This window comes from Marmota flaviventris, chromosome 1, assembly GCF_047511675.1.
Source record: "Marmota flaviventris isolate mMarFla1 chromosome 1, mMarFla1.hap1, whole genome shotgun sequence".
Classification (NCBI taxonomy): Eukaryota; Metazoa; Chordata; class Mammalia; order Rodentia; family Sciuridae; genus Marmota; species Marmota flaviventris.
Genome location: NC_092498.1, coordinates 204195597 through 204216607, shown reverse-complemented (window position 1 = coordinate 204216607; position 21011 = coordinate 204195597). Strand labels below are relative to the sequence as shown.

General features: G+C 36.8%; 1 protein-coding gene and 1 non-coding gene across 10 annotated transcripts in view; both read left to right on the top strand.

The window, feature by feature from the left end:
• Window positions 1–21011, top strand: part of Map4 (microtubule associated protein 4) — a 163494-nt gene that overhangs the window by 13010 nt on the left and 129473 nt on the right. The window lies entirely within an intron of this gene.
• Window positions 7971–8076, top strand: LOC114090416 (U6 spliceosomal RNA). Its single transcript, XR_003582341.1, has one exon. It is a non-coding gene; the product is annotated as a U6 spliceosomal RNA (small nuclear RNA).

The window sequence follows — 21011 nt, the reverse complement described above, 5'->3', positions numbered from 1 at the left end:
TGTGAAATGTTTCCTGGGCTGGGTTGTAGCTCAATTGTAGAGCTCTTGCCTATAACGCACAAGACCCTGGGTTTGATCTTTAGTGCCACAGGGGGAAAAAGTTTCCTGAGGGCCCAGAGAAAGGTAATTCTTATCTGTTTCTGCCCCTCTGTACCTCTTGCCTCTAGTTGTTCTATGTTTTTAGAACTCAGAACATAAAAGACTTAAACTTCTATGAGTTAGAGTAAGAACCTTATTTTTATTTTCTGTATTGTTTCTCTGGGGAAATGTATTCTGGGCTCATTCGCAAAATAGTTCTTTCTTGAACCTAGTATTTTTTTAAATATATATATATATATATTTATTTATTTTTTAGTTGTAGTTGTACACAATATCTTTATTTATTAATTTATTTTTATGTGGTGCTGAGGATCGAACCCAAGGCCTCGCATATGCTAGGTGAGCACTTTGCAGCTGAGCTACAGCCCCAGCCCTTGAATCTAGTATTCACAGTAATGTGATTGGCTATATTCTGTGTTCAGATTTTTTTTAACTCAAGTTTATTCATTTTCTTTTCCCTCTCGTTCACTAAATTATAGAGAGACAAGTGTAACAAAACATTGCTGGTAAAGGGTAGTATCTAACCTGCTTTTCTTTTTGTTTTTCCATCTTCTTCTTTTTTTCATTATTTATTTATTTATTTATTTATTTGATTTGGTACTGGGGATTGAACCTAGGGACATTTAGCCACTGAAACACATCCCCAGCCCTTTTGATATTTTTTTTAAAGACGGTTTTGCTGAGTTGCTTAGGGTCTCACTAAGCTGCTTAGGCTGGCTTTGAACTTGGGATCCTCTTGCCTTAGCCTTTAGAGCTGTGGGATTACCAGTATGTGCCACTGCACCTGACTTGACCTGTTCTTTTCTTACTTTTCTGTCTGCCATTCATTGCCAGGCATAAAGAATCTTTTTTTTTTTTTTTTTGTACCAGGGATTGAATCCAGGGGCACTTAACCACAGAGTTACATTCCCAGCCCTTCTTCTTCTTATTATTTTTATTTTGAAACAGGGCTTCTCTAAATTGCTTAGGGCCTTATTAAGTTGCCTAAGCTGGCTTTGAACTTGTAGTCCTCCTACTTTAGTCTCCTGGGTTGCTGGAATTACAGGTGTGCACCACTGGCACCCAGCTAAAGATAATCTTTAATGACTACATTATGTTGTATCATGTGAACAGATTTTGATTTACTTAGTTTTCCCTATTATTGCATATAGAGACTGTTTTTCATTTTTTGTTTTATTTTTATGTGTAAGAGTGTTTATATTTCACATTTTCATTATGATAGTTTTTTAATTTAATAGACTTATTGTGATGTGAGATAAAATTTAGCATTTTGAATGGTTTTTAGTATATTCACAAGTTTTCCAGCAGCACCACTAATCTGTCACTCCAGAAGAAACTGTATACCCATTAGTAGTCATTTTCTTTTTCTCTTTATCCCTTAATTCCTGGCAGCCCCTACAGTATGGATGTCCCTATTCTGCATGTGTCATTATAAATGGAATTGTGTGATATGTGACCTTTGTGTTTAACTACTTTTTAAAAGTTTTTTTTTGGTACTGGGGATTCAACTCAGTGGCATTCAACCACTGAGCCACATCCCCAGCCCTATTTTGTATTTTATTTAGACAGGGTCTCACTGAGTTGCTTAGTGCCTTGCTTTTGCTGAGGCTGGCTTTGAACTCTGGATCCTCCTGACTCAGCCTCCCAAGATGCTTGGATTACAGACATGCATCACTGTGCATGTTAAACTGCTTTTATTTAGCATATTTTCCATGATAGGCCATCTTGTAGCATGTATTAGTACTTCATTTTTTTAAGATCACATAGTATTCGAGTGTATGGATATAATATATGTTATTTATCCATTTATCAGTTGAATTGGATATTTAGATTTTTTTCTTTTAAAGTGTTATGAGTAATACTGCTATGAACATTTGTATGCAAGATTTTTGTGTTTCATTTTTCCTTATTTTTTTATTTGTAGATGTACATATTATTTATTTTTATGTGATGTTAAGGATCAAATCCAGCTCTTCACATGTGCTAGGCAAGTGTTCTACCACTGAGCTACAATCCCAGCCCTTTGTTTCATTTTTCTTGAGTGTATATACTTGTGAGTGGAATTGCTAGGTCATAAGGTAATGTTTAATATGGAACTGCTAGACTGATTTCTAAAGTGACTGCATCATTCTGTATTCCCAGTAGTAATATATGAAGGTTCTAATTTCTCTACATCATGATAGATTCTTAGATATATATTAATTACTGAGATAGAAGATGTGTAAGTTGAAGACTTGATACATTTTAAAAAAATATTTATTTATTTTTTTAGTTGTGGTTGTCAATACCATTATTTTTTAATTTATTTTTTTATGTGGTACTGAGTTGAACCCAGGACCTTGCATACGCTAGGTGAGCCCTCTACCTGAGCGCTCTACCGCTGAGCCACAACCCCAGCCCGAAGACCTGATACATTTTTAAAAGTTTTTTTGTAGTAGTAGATGGACAGAATACCTTTATTTTATTTCATTTAAGGATCAAACCCAGTGCCTCACACATGCAAGGCAAGTGCTCTGCCACTGAGCTGCTTCCCCAGCCTGAGACTTGATACATTTTTGCAAGATTGCTTTCTGAAAGGTTGTATGTATTAAAGCTTATATTATCATGTCCTTGTTAACACTGAGAATTATCATTAATTTTGTTTTTTTTTTCATTCAGTGTGCCTCCCTGACATGCTTGAGGCCTTGGGTTCAGTCTCCAGCATTGTAAAGCAAAAATAAACAACTCGGTATGGTGACGTAACTCTCTAATCCCATCTATTCTGGAGTTTAAGGCAATAGAATCACAAATTTGAGGCCAGCCTTGATAATTCAGTGAGATTCTTTCTTAAAATAAAAAAATAGTTCAGGGGGCCGGAGATGTGGCTCAATCGGTAGCGTGCTCTCCTGGCATGCGTGCGGCCCGGGTTCGATCCTCAGCACCACATACAAACTAAGATGTTATGTCCGCCGAAAACTAAAAAATAAATATTAAAAAATTCTCTCTCTCTCTCTCTCTCAAAAAAAAAAAAAAAATCAGGGGGCTGGGGTTGTGGCCAGTGGTAGAGCACTTGTCTAGCACGTGTGAGCCATTGGGTTCGATTCTCAGCACCACATATAAATATATGAATAAAATAAAAAGGTCCACCAATGTCTTAAAAAAAAGGTAATTCAGTATTAGAGTGCCCCTGGGTTCATTTCCTAATACCAGAAATAGAAACTAAAGTCATTAAATGTTTCATTTAAATTTCTAATAGGTTAACAAGTGGGTTTATCTTAGTGTTTTAGTCACATCTGATCTTCTTAAACAGTGACATCAGTATTGTACAGTCATATAACTAAAATTAGATGTATGTTTGGATCCCCAAGAATCAGGTTCTCTCATACAGCTGGTGGCCTAGTACTCAGCCAATTAGCAGGTTCCCTTTTAGTAGGTTGTCTTGGGCTGGGTATATTTTAAGAATGAATGTCAGCAGGCTACCCAGGCAGCTGTTCTTTAGCAAGCTAAAATGGGACAACATTTATAATTGGACAAAAGAAATGTTTAAAGGATATTTTGAACAACTTCATTTGCTCAGTATAGCTGGGCTTGCTGAAATGCCTCAGGCAAACCAACCAGTTTAATTCAGGGACAACAGTGAAGGACAGTGTTGTCTTTTTTTTGTTGTTTTTTTTGGTACTGAGGATTGAGCTCAGGGGAACTTAACCACTGAGCCACATCTAATCCTTTATTATTATTATTTTTTAAATTTTGAGACAGGGTAAGTTCTTAGGGCCTCAATAAATTGCTGAGATTGGTCTTGAACTTGGAATCCTGCTGCCCAGGCTTCTGAGTCTCTAGGATTACAGACATGTGCCATTGCACCCAGCTAAATATTCTTTAATTTTTTTTTTTTTTTAGTTGTAGTTGGTACAATATCTTTATTTATTTATTTTTATGTGGTGCTGAATATTGAACCCAGTACCTCACATGTGCTAGGCAAGTGCTCTACCACTGAGCTACAGCCCCAGCCCCCTAAATATTCTTTAAAACAGTTTTTCCCAATGTTTCTCTGTTAACTTTAACGATTAGAGTTTTAAGATGAAAAATATAAGGGCTCCAAAGCCAAATGTAGTTGTATACACCTGTAATCCCAGTGACTCAGGAGACTGAGGTTGGAGGATCTCAAAGGCAAGCTTCAGCAATTTAGCAAGGCTCCAGACCACTTACTGAGACCCCATCTTGAGAAAAAAGAGAAGGTAGGGGTTTGGAGTGGGGTAGTAGCTCGATGGTGGAGTGTCCCTGGGTCTAATACTAAGAAAATCAAATAGCTTTGTGTGGTGGTACACACTTGTAATCCCAGTGGCTGCGGAGGCTGAGGCAGAAGGATTACTAGTGAAATCCAGCCTCAGCAATTTAATAAGGCCCTAAGCAACTTATTTAGTGAGACCATGTTTGAAAAGAAAATATAAAAAAGGACTGGGATGTGGCTCTGTGGTTAAAACCACACACACACACACACACACACACACGCCCCAGGGGTGCTTAAGAGGATGGGGAAGTATATATAAGGGCCTTTAGGAACATAATACTCTAGTATTATGTTCCTAATAATATTGTATTATTGTATTCAGTTTTACTAGACACATTTCTGAAGAAAACTGGCTGGCTGGTGGTAGCAGTAAATCAACTGATTGATTTGAAGTTTTTATTTAAGAAATAGGAGCTGTTTCATTTAGTGAAGAAGTAGATGGGGACAACTCATTTTCTAATGTACCAAAGATCTGGCAAATGCAAGAGGAATTAGATTTACTATTTTGTTGCTTTGACAGAAGAACTATAACTATCAAGTAGAAGTTAAAAAGTGGAATGGAACTTTCTAATGATTTTCTCATATTAAAGATAAGGTAAGATAGTGAATTTAACACCATGTTAAAGCAGAGCCTGGGTGGTATTCTGGAGAATTCTAGAGATACTGAGAAGGTGGTTAGGTGGAATGATTTTTTTTTTTTTTTGGGTAGTAGAGACAACCCAGGTTTGTTGTTGCTGGGCAAGTGCTCTGAGTTGGATCTCTGGCTCTTTGAAGTTTTTTGGGGGTGGGGTGGGGGTGGGTACCAGGGATTGAACTCAGGGGCACTCAACCACTGAGCCACATCCCCAGTCCTTTTTTGTATTTTATTTAGAGATAGGGTCTCATTGAGTTGCTTAGTGCCTCACTTTTGCTGAGGCTGGCTTTGAATTCACAGTCCTGAGTTGCTAGGCTGAATTTTTTTTTTTAAATTACTAATTTGTATTTGAAATGATTTTGTTAAGTTGCACAGGTTGGACTCTAATTTTTCTGTCCTCCTGCTTCAGCTTCTCTAATACCTGAAATTACAGGCCTACACCCCCATGCCTGATTAGAAATGAATGTTAAGGTCTTTGTAAACAGGTGGTTTGATGATTTCTTCTAGTGTAGATCCCTTTGAGAATGTATCCAGAGCAAAGACTCTGTCCCCAGAAGTTGTATGTATATTTTTCCTCTTATCTTTGAAAAAAATGCCTTTTTTGGATATAGAATTTTATTATGTTTTCTTTTTATCTTATTTTTTTAAGTTGTAGATGGACACAATACTTTTATTTTATTTATTTGTTTTTATGTGGTGCCGAGGATTGAACCCAGTGCCTCAGGTGTGCTAGGCAAGCTCTCTACCACTGAGCTACACCCCGAGCCCTGTCTTTATTTTCTTTTAACATATTTGTTTTCATTCTATTAACATTTGTCTTATGTTGATGGTATTGAGAAGTTAGCCTTGGTATTAGTTTCTGTCAGGTATTCAGTGGTTTTGCCAGTCATTGATAAACTGCATTTATTTGTGGCTCCTTATCTTATCCAGGTTATGAAAACCTAAGATGCCAGTGTATGCTGGGTTTCAGTTCTCGCCGCTGAAAGGCTCAGGGGTCACTCCCGTTGAACTGGGCTAATTGGGCTGCACAAAATAACCACACAAGAGACACAAATACCTTTTTCTTTGGGGTCGCTCCTCTGACCTTAAGGGTCCACAGGAAGAGAGAGAGCAAGAGCATGGGTTGATCCCTTTTATTGAGGAGAAGCTATTCAAATGAGCAAGGGGTCAAATTTCAGGGGGCTGAGTCTATCTTCATGATGTCCACTGTCAGCAGGTTGACTGACACCTGGGCAGGCCACACCCAAGGGCACAGTAAGAGAAGGGGACACACACAAGGCACTTCCATTCTATCCTAAACAGGGCAAGGTATTATATTACAAAGGAACAGGTGAGCATAGCTTCACCCATGGGGCTGTAGCAAGACACACCGTGCAAGAGCCACTGACCCTCGAATCCAAGAAGGATGGGGAAAGCTCTGCCACATTTCTGTGACTGAGCACGTTGATCTCCTATAAGTGTATGCTAAGGTCATTTTGTGACTGTAATAAAAAAGAATTTTCTTACCCTTTTTTTTTCCACCTCAACACCATGACAGGCTTTAGTATAGCCCTCTGAGGTAGTGAAAAATTTGGGGAATGATTTAGATCTGAGAGACACAGTGGAATGTCTTTTTTTTTTTTAATATTTATTATTTATTTTTTAAGTGGTGCTGAGGATTGAACCCTGTGCCTCATATGTGTGAGGCAAGGGCTCTACCACTGAGCCATAGCCCCAGCCCTGGAATGTCTTTTTGTAAGACAATTTTTGGAAGATTCTTGGCCCTGATTTTTGTCTCCCTGGCCCTATGTGGCTCTTTGCATTGAAACTCAAGATTAGAACCTCTCAGATCTGATGATCTTGTTATGCAGATTATGACTGAAGATTTAGGGTGGAATCCAGATTTTGGGTTTTAATCTTTGAGGTGATTCTGATTCTGTTAATTTCCAGATCATATTTTAAGTCACAAGGAGTTAGACCGTATTATATGTTTGATCAGTTAGTGGTATAAATGATGTTAGTGGTGGAATGAGCATTTAATGAGATTATTTTCTTATTTAGAGTTTTTTTTTTAAGCAGTTTTGAGTTGTTAGATAAAATCACAGGATGCCATTTTTTTGGACTAAACTACTGCACTTATGCCTCTACAGATCAGGCTAACTATCAAAATGGACTGTAGGGCGTGGTGGCGGAGATTTGTAATTCCAGTGAATTACTGTGAGGAGGCTGTGGGGCAGGAGAATGACGAATTCAAAGCCAGCTTCAGGAATTTAGTGAGGCCCTAAGCAACTTAACAAGACCCTGTTTCAAAATTAAAAAAAAATAAAAATAAGGGCTGGGGATGTAATCAGTGGTTAAGTGTCCCTGCGTTCAATCCATGGTACCAAAAAAAAAAAAAAATCAAAATGGAGTTTCTCACATTATAGTTGCATGTTATTAAGTTAAAACTAAGTTTTGGGGGCTGGGGCTGTGGCTCAACGCTAGTGCACTTGCCTGGCACTGGCATGCGTGAGGCACTGGGTTCAATCCCTGTCATTACATAAAAATGATAATAAAAATAACATGAAATAAAGGTATTGTATCTATCTACAATTAAAAAATATATATTTTTAAAGAGAAAAGTTTTATCAACAACTAAAAAGAACAAAGTTGTTTTATTTGACCTCCTTGAGAAATGAAGAGTAGAGAGATAACTAAATTTCCCATACAGGCCAGTTTCAATTGACAGGATAATGAAGTTTAACCTGCTTTGTTAACCTGAAGGTATCCTGAAGTTATCTGATACTAACCAATATCTCTATTTGTCTCCCTGTCCCCTCCTAACAAGGAAAGTAACTTTGGGAAAGGACCAGTCCACTGTGTTTCTCTTTTTTCTTTTTTTTGCTTTTCTGTTTAAAATACCAAACTCCTCTGCTAGGCTCATTTGAACATTTATTCAATTTTATGGAACAAAGTTGTTTGATTTTAGTGTAAGAAAAATAAAGCCAAGTGCTTACTTTGGCAGCACATGTACTAAAATTGGAATGATGCAGAGGAGAGTAACATGCCCCTGTGCAAAGATGACACACAAATTCGTGAAGTAGTCCATATTTTTATATACTTTTGGAAGTTAATAAGGAGAGTCTGAGGGGCTGGGGTTGTGACTCAGCAGTAGAGTGCTTGCCTCGCATGTGTGAAACCCTGGGTTGGATCCTTAGTACCACATAAAATACATAAGTAAAATAAAGGTATTGTGTCCAACTACAAGTAAAAAATAAATATTAAAAAAAAGGAGAGTCTGATTTAAGGTTTTTTTTTTTTTTTTTTAAAGCCAGTGAAGTGGTAGGGATATAGCCCAGTTGTAGAGCTCGTGCTTAGTATTCAATCCCCAGTGCTATAAAACATAAAAAATAAAATAAAACCAATTGATTGTAATTTGCTCTTTTATGAGATTTAGAGAAAAATTAAGCTTAAGGTGCAGAATTCCTATGTACTCCTCTTCTCTCCCCTATTAACATCTTGCATAAACGTGGTACATTGTTACAATTGATGAGCTGCTCTTAATGTGTTATCATTAAATAAAGTCCATAGATTACATTAGGGTTCACTCATGGTGCTATACTTTCTATGGGTTTGGAAAAATGTGTAATGATATATATACAGGTTAGTTTTACTGCCCTAAAAAATCTCTGTGATACACTTATTTATCCTTCCCATCTGTTGGCAATCACTGATCTTTTTTTTAATATTTATTTTTTTAGCTGTAGGTGGACACAATATCTTTATTTCATTTTTATTTGGTGCTGAGGATTGAACCCAGTGCCTCTCATTTGCTAGGTGAACACTCTACCACTGAGTCACAATTCCCAGCCCTTATCTTTTTTTCTTTTTGGTGTTGGGAATTAAAACCAGGGACTCTTTACCACAGATCTATATTCCCAGTCCATTTTTAAAAATTTGAGACAAGAGTCTCACTGAGTTGCTTAGCACCTCACTATTGCTGAGCCTGCTTTGAACTCCTCCTGTTTCAGCATCCTGAGCCACTGGGCCCAGTCCTTTTTATTTTTATTTATTTATTTACCTTTGGTACTGGGGATTGAACCCAGAGGTGTTCTACCACTGAGCCACATTCCCAGCCCTTTTAATTTTTTTAAGATTTTGAGACAGAGTCTTGCTAAATTGCTGAGGATGGCTTTGAACTTGTGATATTCCTGCCTTAGCCACCTTAGTCACTGCGATTATAGGTGTGTATCACCACATCTGGCTTTAGTTTTCATTTTGAAACAGGATCATATTAAGTTGCCCAGGTCAGCTGTGAATTTGTAATCTTTTTATCTCAGCCTCCTGAATCACTGGGATTATAGGCATGGGCCACTTACCCAGCCCAAGCAGAATAAGACAGTGAAACAGTTAATTGTAAAGTTGTACAGCCACCTTGGAAAACAGTTTGGCAGTTTGCCTAGGAGTATAATTACTGGGCTAAGTGTTATTGTATATTTACTTTTTAAAGAAAGTGCCATTTATATTGATATAATATTCTAGAAGTACAGTCTACTCAAGTGGTCTCCAATGACACTGAGGTTGGGTACCTTGTGATAAAATTTCTAGCTACCCGACATGCTCTTCTCTGACTCTATACTGCAAGGGGTGTTGAGTGGCTTGTTACATCTTGAAAGGGTGGGAGTGTAGGTTTCCAGTTGGCCTTTGCTAGCATGGGTAGGGTTTGGACCACAGTATTTTCTGTGGTGTTTGGCTGGAATAGCTTGATTATGAGCTAAAATTTTCCTGTCTTTCTAGACTGACCCTTTGCTGGTCCTTTCACAGAAGAAAACTGACTTTTGTTGGGACTTTTCTTGTTTGCATTTATTGATTTTTTTTGGCATTTATGTATTGGTGTTTTTTATAGTCTTAGGAATGAAAAGAAAGGTTAGGGATCAGTGGTAGAATGCTTGCTTACCATGTGTAAGGCTGTGAGTTCAGTCCTGCGTATCCCCCCGCCCCAGCACCAAAAGGGTGCTTTTCAAAATGCTATTTTGATTAAAATTCTTGTTCATATTTTCCATAATATTATAAATAGGGGCTATTATACTTTTCAGAAGAAAATCTGAGATAATAATGGCTTTCTTGGAGAAAATAGGAGTTATTAGCAGTTCATTTCAATGAACCCTAGCATTAGTTTTCTGCTAGAATTTGCAAAACATAAACCAGAATGATTAAGTCTTTTCCATAGCATAATGTTTTCTAATTGCTGTGTAATATACTGCCAGATGTTCAGATTTATTTGGAAATTTAGATTTCATAATTGGGATTTTTAGTATTAGCTAGATTTATGTAGTAGGTCAAATTAAAATTTGCTATTCTGTTTTCTTGTACTGTGCATAATCTTTTTCTTAGTATGTTGTAGATAACTGTGGTATAACTCATAGAAATCGATAATTATAAAATGACTGTAAATGTGCATAGATGTAGAAGCATATAATATTTGGAGTTTTAGTTTCTGTTTCTTCAAAGATGAAAGTATATATGTTATAATTTGTTTAGGAAGGTATTTTTCAACCTCAGATGGAATTGAAATGTATTATAGACATGAAAAAGAAATTTTTTTTTTCCTGGTATTTGGTATTGAACTTTGCCTTGTGCATGCTAGGCAAGCACTCTATGAGTGAGCTATAGGTCTAGCCCCCAGGGTGTTTTTTAGTTCCCAGCACTGCCAAAGGAAAAAGACACACACACAAAAACCCCTACAAAAGCATTTGTTGGAAACTCAAATTAAACAACATTGAGAAAATAAAATAGTACAGGAATATTAAATTAAAACTGAAGTTTCTCTTTCCTACTCTTGCTCTTTCACTACTGTGATTAAGGAAACCAGAGTAGATATAAGCAGATTTAAAGGATCATTTCGTGTGTGTGTGTGTGTGTGTGTGTGTGTATAAAATTCACTTCAAGGAATCACTATAATTCCCTACAAGTTTTTGTCATATACTTTTGGTTGATCCAAGGCAAGGCAAGATTATACTGGGGTGTTTTATACATTGTTCAGCTCAGTCCTGGTAATCTATGTAGACATTTTTGTTATATAAACTTGGGATGGTGGAGGTCAGAGAAGATGAGGACCCGATTACACAGAAAATAAGAAGACAGGTTCAAATCTAGATCTTTGTGATGATAAAATGTGTGTTCTTTGTACAGTGCTGTGTAACCTTGCTTTACCAGGTAATTCATTTTAGGCTTTTACCTGGTTCTTACTAGATGTTGCCAAATGCTGGCTTTGGGTAACCAGGCCCAACATCCAAAGCAAGTACATGAGATTGTAATTCAAGAAGGTGGTGGCTTGTCTGTTATCTGTACCTTTCTTATGTTGGTGTAATGGGAGATTATCAGCGTGCATTATGATTAGGTTACAGCATCAGGAGCAGCTCTACAACCTATTTTAGTTTCAAGAGTTAATATTCTGTGTTTTTTGTTGTTGTTGTTTTTGCCTTTTTCTTTTCCCTTTGAGATGGAGAAACCAGAGATGTGTTGTTGGAGAAGGAGCATTTTTTCAAATACTGAATATTTGTGAAACTAATGATCAGGCCTCACTGAGAGTTTCATTTTGTTGATGAGTTCAAAAGAGACATTCTAAATGAAATTTTATTTTGAAAGTGAATGCAGTGAAAATGAGCACTGAAAAAAATAACAAAAAGGATGAACTCTAAAACAAAATCACTAACCTATTTCCAAGGAATAAGGATTATTCAATTGAGTTAGAATAAGGATCTACTTACTGCCGTGTTGTATGCCTGTAATTCCAGTGACTCCAGAGGCTGAGGCAGGAAGATCACAAGTTCAAGGCTAACATGGGAAATTTAGCAAGAATCTATCTCAAAATAAAAAGGACTGGGGTTGGAACTCAGTGGTAAAGTGTACCTGAGTTTAATCTCTAGTACCATAGTACCATAAATAAATGAAAAAAATGAATGAATGAATCAATCTACTTGTGTTATTGGGTCTGTTTGTCATAAGCTCAGTTTTCTTAAAGTGGAGCCTTAATCCCACCTCTCTTAGATTGACTTATTATTTATTTATTTGGTGCTGGGGATTAAATCCAAAGTTGCTTTATCACTGAGCCACGTCCCCAGCAAACCCCCTACCCCTTTTAAATTGTCTCATAACTTTTTTTTGCACCTTTATTTATTTATTTTTATGTGGTTTTGAGGATCAAACCTAGGGCCTCACACATGCTAGACAAGCACACTACTGCTGAGCCACAACCCCAGCCTCAACAACCCACTTTTTTAAAAACTTAAAAAAAAAAAAAAAGACTTTAATCTTTATTTCATTTATTTGTTTTTATGTGATGCTGAGGATCGAACCCAGTGCCAAGCAAATGCTCAAGCCAGCATCCCCAGCCATTTAATTAAAAAAACAAAAAAAAATTAGAGACAGGGTCTTGCTAAATTGTTTAGGGCCTCACCAATTTGCTGAGGCTGACTTTAAACACAGAACCCCTCTGCCTCAGCCTCCTGAGCTGCTGTGGTTATAGGTGTGCACCAAAGCTCCTGGCCTTACTGTGCCAGTTCTACCTAATGATGACTTTAGGCTGAATTGTTTGGGGGAGGGAAGAGAGTCAGATTTTATTTTTAGGGAGGTAGATAACCACAATGGAGAGTTGGGTGAGAGACTGTCAGAGAGTTCTATTAAGAGAGTGGTACAGCTGGGCTTGGGAGCAGGGGGATTGGGAGTTCAAAGCCAGCCTCAGCACAAAGCAAGGTGCTAAATAACTCAATGAGGGCCTGTCTCTAAATAAAATACAAAATCGGGCTGGGGATGTGGCTCAGTGGTCAAGTGTCCCTGAGTTCAATCCTCAGTACAATAAATAAATGATAAATAAATAAATAATAAAAGTCTAGTGCAGAGTCCAGGTAAGGGAAGAGGATTTGGAACCAAGACATATGGGGGTGGGTAAAGAAAACCAAGTACTCTATAGATGATGATTGTGATATGATTAATTTTATAGATTATCATTTACTTCATACTTGCTGTGTACTAGAAATAATATGTTCTTCCATGGATTACTCATTTAGACTTTGTAACAACTTCATGATTGTAGTTCTTAACATACCTATTCTGTGCATGCAGGAACAGTCATGGAGAGATTACCTAACTTGCCTAAATTTAACTTAGCTTGACAGAGGGAGAGCCAGTCAGGCAGTCTGATTCTAGACCTGTACTCTTAACCAGTATGCTGGTTTGGGGGCTTTTTTCCCTAGCTGTTTGACAGTGAAGTAACACCTATCACTTGAAGTAGTCAAATACGCAGTAGATGGTCACCAGTCATGCACCTCAAGGGTCCACATGATACTTGGTGGTTAGATTATATTATCTGGAAGGAGCCTTTTTTTGGCGGGGGGAGTCCTGGGGGTTGAACTCAGGAGCACTCAATTACTGAGACATATCCCTAGCCCTTTTTTGTATTTTATTTAGACATAGGGTCTCATTGAAATCTTGCCTTTGCTGAGGCTGGCTTTGAACTTGTGATCCTCTTGCCTTAGCCTCCCAAGCTGCTGGGATTACAGGCAGGAGCAGTGCTAGAAAGAGGCTTTTAAGTGCCCAGTTTCTGTGATTTGACATACAGGAAGTTCTTGCTTTTTAAAAAAAAAATTATAATTTTTTTTAGTTGTTAATGGACCATTTATTTACTTATTTATTATTTCTTTCTTTATATGTGGTGCTGAGATTCGAACCCAGTGCCTCACACACGCTAGGCAGGCGCTCTACCACGGAGCTACAACTCCAGCTGGAGTCCTTGCTTTTTGTGGTTCTGCTGTGTATTAATTGCCTAAAGTACAGGATTCACTATTAATTCTTCTCTTCACAAATCACTACATAAATAGCAAGTGTTCCTCAACATCAGTGATCAGTTATGTTACTTCTTTCAGTGTCTATGTATCTGTTATTCAGTTCATTAAGAAGCAGCAGGGCAGAGCTTGTTACCTCCTCATCTTCCAATGGTAAACCCATGTGACAATTACAAAAATGGATAGCTGAAAGAAGGAATTAGCCAACAAAGATGAAAACACAGCAAAGAATCAAAAGTAACAACACTGGAAGTAAAATTAAAATTGAACCTAAATGGAGTTACAGAAGAAACTTCACTGTGGGAATGTTAATGCATTCCACCACTTGAAATATTTGATTTGAATCAAATAGAATTTAGTGAAGGTGAGCTAATTTTCATAAAGGAAGAAAGTGGGTTGGTGAAAAATATGATCTTCCAGAGGAAGTGATGCTGGCAAGAAATTTTACATTAAAAGAACTCTAGAGGATATTTCTGTGACATTGAAAGTATAAAAGATAAAATTTTGGAAGGTGTTCCAAACTTTTAACAGGTGTGACAATTTTCTAAGATATGGAAAAAAGCCTGTTACATATCATAAATTAAACAAGGAAAAGGTGGCAAGCACTATCCAAACTATAGTAAAGTGTATTTTGACATGTTAAACATACATGGAGCATAACTTATTCTAATTAAGATCCCATTGTTGTGGCTGTACATGATGTGGAGTTTCATGGTGGTGTATTCATATATGAAGATAGGAAAGTTATGTCCGATTCATTCTACTGTCTTTTCTGTTCTCATCTCCCCTCCTTTCCCTTCATTTTCCTTTGTCTAATTCACTGAACTTCTTCCCTCCCCACCCTTATTGTGTGTTAGCATCTGCGTATCAGAGAGAACATTTGACCTTTTTTTTTTGGGAGGGGGGAGATTGGCATATTTCACTTAGCATGATAGTGTCCAGATCCATCCGTTTACTAGCAAAAGTCCTAATGTCTTTTTTATGGTAGAGTAATAGTTCATTGTGTATATGTACCACATTTTCTTTATCCATTTGTATGTTGAAGGGCACCTGAGTTGGTTCTATAGTTTAGCTATTGTAAATTGATCTGCTATAAACATTGATATGGGTGTGTCACTATAGTATGCTGATTTTAAGTCTAACTTTGGGTGTATATTGAAAAGTGGGATAACTGGATCAAATGGTGGTTACTCCTAAGTTTTTTAGAAAGAGTTTTAACAGTTCAATGTTTCTAATTTTTATACTAAATATTAGTTTCCCTATTCTTTTTGTTTTCCTATGTATTTAAAACAGTTTATTTTTCTTTTGTCTTTTTTTTTTTTTTTCTGATTCTGGAGATTGAACTTGGGCACTTTACCACTGAAGTATATCCCTAACCCCTTTAAAAGTTTTTAATTTTTGAGCTGAGGGTAGAGGCAGAGGCCTGTAATCCCAGTGACTGAGGAGGCTGGGGCAGGAGGATTGTTAAGTTCAAGGCTAGCTTCAATAATTTAGATACACCCTGTCTCAAAATGAAAATTAAAAAAGAACTGGGAATGGGGCTCAGTGGCGAAGGGTGTCTTGTGTTCAATCTCCAGTACTTAAAAAAAATAAAAACGCAGAAAATTGAAGCAGGAGGATTATAAATTCTAGGCCATTTTGGTTTAGGCATGTAGCTCTGAGTTAAAGTGTCTCTGGGTTTAATCATCAGAATCATAAAATTAGATAAATAAATAGATAAAATTTTAAAAATTACTTTGAGATGGGTCTTGCTAAATTGTCAAGGCTAACCTTCAATTGCTGTCCTCCCACCTCAGCCTCCCAAGTTGCTGTGCCACTCTGCCCATCATAACAACAGTTTCTGAAGTTTGAACAACAAAAAAAGTTTTTTGAGATGCGATTTTGGTGTTGCCCAGGCTCATCTTGAATTCCTGGGCACATGATATTCCTGCCTCAGCCTCCTGAGTAGCTGGGATTACAAGTACACACCACTGTGCCTGGCTTCAGAAATTTTTTTTATAGAGATTACAGAACAATTATAATTTGTCTTATGAACAAATAATTATAATTTGTCTTATTATTATGATCACTTTGCATTGTTCGATTTTTGCAGTTACTTTTATGGTCTCATACCATGGTGCAAAATGAAAAATGTGTGCTGGGCATGGTAGTGCACGCCTGTAATCCCAGCAACTAACTATGAAGGCTGAGACAGGAGGATCTCAAATTTAAAGCCAGCCCCAGCAAAAGTGAGGTGCTAAGCAACTCAGTGAGACCCTATCTCTAAATAAAATATAAAATAGGGCTGGAGTGCAAAGCCAGCCTCAGCAAAAGTGAGGTGCTAAACAATTCAGTGAGACCTTGTCTCTAAATAGAATACAAAATAGGGCTGGGATGTGGCTCAGTGGTTGAATGCCCCTGAGTTCAATCCCTGGTACTCAACCCCCACACCCCCCCCAAAAAAGAATGTCTACTTAATTATTGAAAGCTTAATTTTTCTCCTTTGCTTTTAGGGTCACCCTATAAGTAACTTTTTTAAAAAAAATATTTTTTAGTCATTGATGGACCTTTATTTAATTTATTTATTTGAATGTGGTACTGAGAATTGAACCCAGGGCCTCATAGGTGCCAGGGAAGCACTTTACCACTGAGCCACAACCCCGGCCCCCTGTAAGTAACGTTTTATTGCAGAGGTTTTTATATCTACAACCAAGCTTGTTTCTTTTGGCAAACTTTGCTAAAAAGATTTTATTGACTGAAAAAAATTATCTTGTAAAAATAAGAAGGGTCTGGGCATGGTGGCACACACCAGTAATCCCAGCGGTTTGGGAAGCTCAGGCAGGAGATTAAAAGTTCAAAGTCAGCCTCAGCAATTTAGTGAGGACCTACTAAGCAACTTAGCAAGACTCTAAATAAAGTTTAAATTTTTTTATACTTTTTTATGTTTTTAAAATTTTGAGACAGTGTGTTGCCAAATTTTAAATTAACTCAGGTAATTATAAAATGGTTATAAAATGGTGTCTCAGCACCATTTGTTGAAGATTGTTTCCTCACTGGATTGTGTTGCCGCTTTTGTGGAAAATTAACTGAGTTAATTTTTAACTGTGAAGATTTATTTTTGAACTTTCTACTTTGTTCCATTGTTTTATGTTTATGTTTATGACTACATATTACATTGTCTTGATTATTGTAGCTTTGTGTAGTATGTTTTGAGATTGGGAAGTATGTGTTTCTTAACTTTATTTTTACTTCATGATGGAATTTTATAGAGATCATTGACTCTGGATCAATTTGGGGACTATGACTATCTTATTGTTATGTCTTCTGACCCATGAAATTAGGATATCCCTTTCCATTTGTTTAGATCTTTAATTTCTTTCAGCAAAATTTGTTAAATTCTCATGCCTCATCCTCATGATTAGCTGAAATTACAGGAGTTTATTTGAAATAGGATCTTGCTGTGTTGCCCAGGCTGGTCTTGAACTCCTGACCTCTAGTCATCTTTCCACTCCTGCTTTCTGAGTGCTGCTGGGATTACACTGGGCCTGGCTTGGAACTGTTTTCTTAATTTCATTTTGGATTCTTTATTATAAGCATTTGGTGCTCTTTTATATCAATTTTGTTGAATTTAAAATCCTAAAAAGCCAAGAGTTTTATTGTTGGTTTAAAGAGTAGAGGTTTGTATTGTAGGGTGCTCTTATGAAAGCTTTATTTCAGCGATGGCTTTCAAGTACTTTGGGGTCAGATGTTGAACTGTTAATGATTGTTTTGGATCTATAGTTCGCTTGTACTTTGGGGTTCCAAACTGATGACTACATATGTCACTTGTATGGTAAATGTGACTGGTTTTTCAAAAGCCTTTTCAGTTATAAAGCAGATGACTTGACAACAAAAATTCCTTTCATTCTTATCATTCTTCTGTTTTCTTGGTGCTAAGGTCTATAGTTAAAAGAATGGTTAGATTTTGCTGGTTTACCAGGTTGCTTTAGAGAAAGTCTATGAAAAGAATTGTTGAGCTAAACAGCTTTCAGATTAAAAACCAATCTATTAAGTTTGCCAGCAAATGCTTTTTTTTTTTTTTAAATTCCTTTATTTTATTTGTTTTTGTGTATGTGGTGCTGAGGATCAAACCCAGGGCCCCACATGTGCGAGGCAAGTACTCTACCACTAAACCACAACCCCAGTCCCCCAGCAAATACTTTGGTTAACCTTTAGTGTCAAAAGGAATTCAAGTTATGGCTTTTAAGATTAAATTATACAGATATGTATTGATAAGGGTAGTTTTATATATCATCTGTATCATAACCATTTGAGCTAGTGTGAAACAAATTATTATGCCCCTCCCTAGATTTGCCAAATCAGATGCTGGGAGTAGAACTTTGTAATCTATTTTAAACCGTCTTCTCAGGGGATGTGTATATTAAAGTTTGAAAACTGTTTATTTTGGTATCCACAGTATGTTTGTTGGGATGCCTTTTCACTCCTTTTCATTCAGAGTGCTTTTAGTGCTACTTCCATCTGGAGGAGCATCCTTCTGTGAGGCTTGCTTTTCTCCTACAGTCTGTCAGAGGACAGTGGAGCACCCAACATCCAAAACGACTCGAATTCAAAGACTGATGATTTTTAGCATTCTGCACATTTTACATCCTCAAAGTAGTGATTGGGGTTTTGCAGCTACTTCTTATATTTCTTTTTCTCTTCTGGAGAGGAATGATTTCTTTAATCCTTTGTGAGAGGTATGTTCTGGAGTTCTTCAGTGTTGGAAAACTGAAAACTTTTTTCCCTTGTACTAGGAATTGAAGCCAGGTCCTCATATGCCCTAGGCAAGTGCTCTACCACTGAGCACTTTTCACATTTTTAATTTTGCTAAGTTGCCTAGGCTATCCTCAAATTTGTGTTCCTCCTGCCTCAGCCTCCTAATTAGCTGTGATTACAGATATCTGTTTTGAGCACCCTGATTATAGAAGCAGAAGGGGAACAGACTGGACAAGGATCTGGAGTTGCATACCCTTTTTTCAGCATTTGGTCATAGCCTCACATATGACAGTACCCAGGAGGTGCCTGCTTGGAGCCAAGCAGACAGCAGGCACATCTGTGTGCTTTGAGTACCCAGAATATGATGAATGATGAATAATAACTTTTTTTCCCTTTTTTAAGAATTAAGTTAATACTAGGTGAATGCTAATATTAGCAGTTTTACTTTTTCACTAGATATTGAAAGATACCTTATATTTGGGAGTCAGATCAGTAGCAGTATTGGTGAAGGAATCTAGCTGGTTACTTGGCCTAGATGTGGGCATGTGGGTGTGAATGGAGGTGATGGAGGGTTTATATATTTATATACCTTCTGGCTTTTCAGTCAGTATATTTAATGTTCTTTTAGCTTTGCCTGGAGCTTGCTATAAAAACTGTATTTCATAGTAATTTAAGAGTTGGGTTCCACTAGTTTACTAGCTGAGTATCCTTAGGCAAGTTATGTAAATTCTTAAGTGCTTTTGATGTCCTTATTTTAAATGGGGATAATGTATCCATATTCTAGAGTTGTTCAGCATAGGAAATGAATTAGTGCATGTAAAGGGATTAGACTCTGGAGTCTAAACACTTTTTTTTTTTTTTTTTTTTAAGAAATGTGGGTTACATTGGAAGACAAGCACTGTTTAACTTAACTCTTGATTTTTTTAATTTAATTTTTTAGATGTAGATAGACACAACACAATGCCTTCCTTCCTTCCTTCCTTTCTTCCTTTCTTTATTCATCCTTCAGATCTCCACCTTGTACTTCTCTTTTGGCACTTATGATAATTATTTGTCATTTCCTCTGCTAGAGACAAAGCTCAGTAAAGGCAGGCCTTCGTTGAGCACAAGTAGGATTTGCTATATTAGCAGTTTTCCCCTATGATTTCTTTTCCTTTTCCCTGCCAGAACAGTAAAAATAGATTTGGTTCCCTGGGTTATCACAGCTTGTAACAAAAAGCTTTTTGATAAAGCTGGCTGTTGGGTTAGTAGAATGAGATCATTTCTTTCTAAATAGTGTGTAATGTCCTAAATATTTGTTGAGACAAAAGGCTTGTTAGATAGATTAACCACACAATAAGCATGACTATGTGATTCTGTTCAGGGAAGGTAGTATGAGTTTTCTGTGTGATAGAATACTAATGATATGTGGAAAAAGGTGAAAGGTACTTTGCACAATCTGTGCACTCTGGCTGGCCATGTGTAGAAGGAGATTAGAATAATAAAAGTGCCTCAAGGCATACCTAAGTTTGGAACCTTGGTTTTTAGGCCATCACATCTTAAATGCATTGCTAATTAAAAATTATTAAGGACAGTTTGAAACTAGAGAGAAGTGTTGGGAGGCCACAGAATTGTAGGCTTTAAAGTGGTAAATTGTAGTTATGCAAATTTCACCTTAGTTAAAAAAAACAAAAATTATTTAGGACTGATTACTAAGTCCTTAATATAAGAAACTAATATTTTAAAAAATGTTGTTAGTTGTAGATGGACCCAATATCTTTATTTTTATGTGGTGCTGAGGATCGAACCCAGGGCCTCGCACATGCTAGGTTAGTTAGAAACTAACATATTTGCTTTATGTTTGTATAGAATTAGTTTGGATATCTAGGAGCATTAGGCACAGCTTCAATTTTCACATGATGTATGTTGACTATAGTGGCACAAACTTACAGAAAACAAAAATACACATGAGGTGGGTATGCCATTTGAAAAGGATTGCTATTTGGTACTGTTTCCATTACATAGGTATAATTGGACTTGTCTTATTGATCTTGACAGTTAAGTTAGCATAGGAACTGATCAGAATAAACCGTTTATGATATCTTGTTCTCTGGTTGGAATATAAGACAGAGTGGAAATTCTGGTTCTAGTTGAGAATCAAGGATGATCTTGAATAAGTATCTTTGTTAATTGCTTGAGCTCTTTTCTCACTTGTAAAACCGTGAGGTTTGATTCAAATGCCTTTTCTAAAATTTTTGATTTGGTTGGACATGTTAGGCTCACTTTGCTAAGATTTGTTTTGTTTTTGTGAATATGAGTAAGCACTTGTTAGAGTTGGTTACTCAAATTGTTGTCTTATATTGGTTTCCAAGGGTACCAGTGATAGAACTTCAAGATTTGAAGCTTTATGAACATTTTATATTTTTCTGTATTTAAGAAATTTCTGCAAATAAGGCCCAGAGGGTGGTTTTTTTCTTTTTCTTTTTTTTTTTTT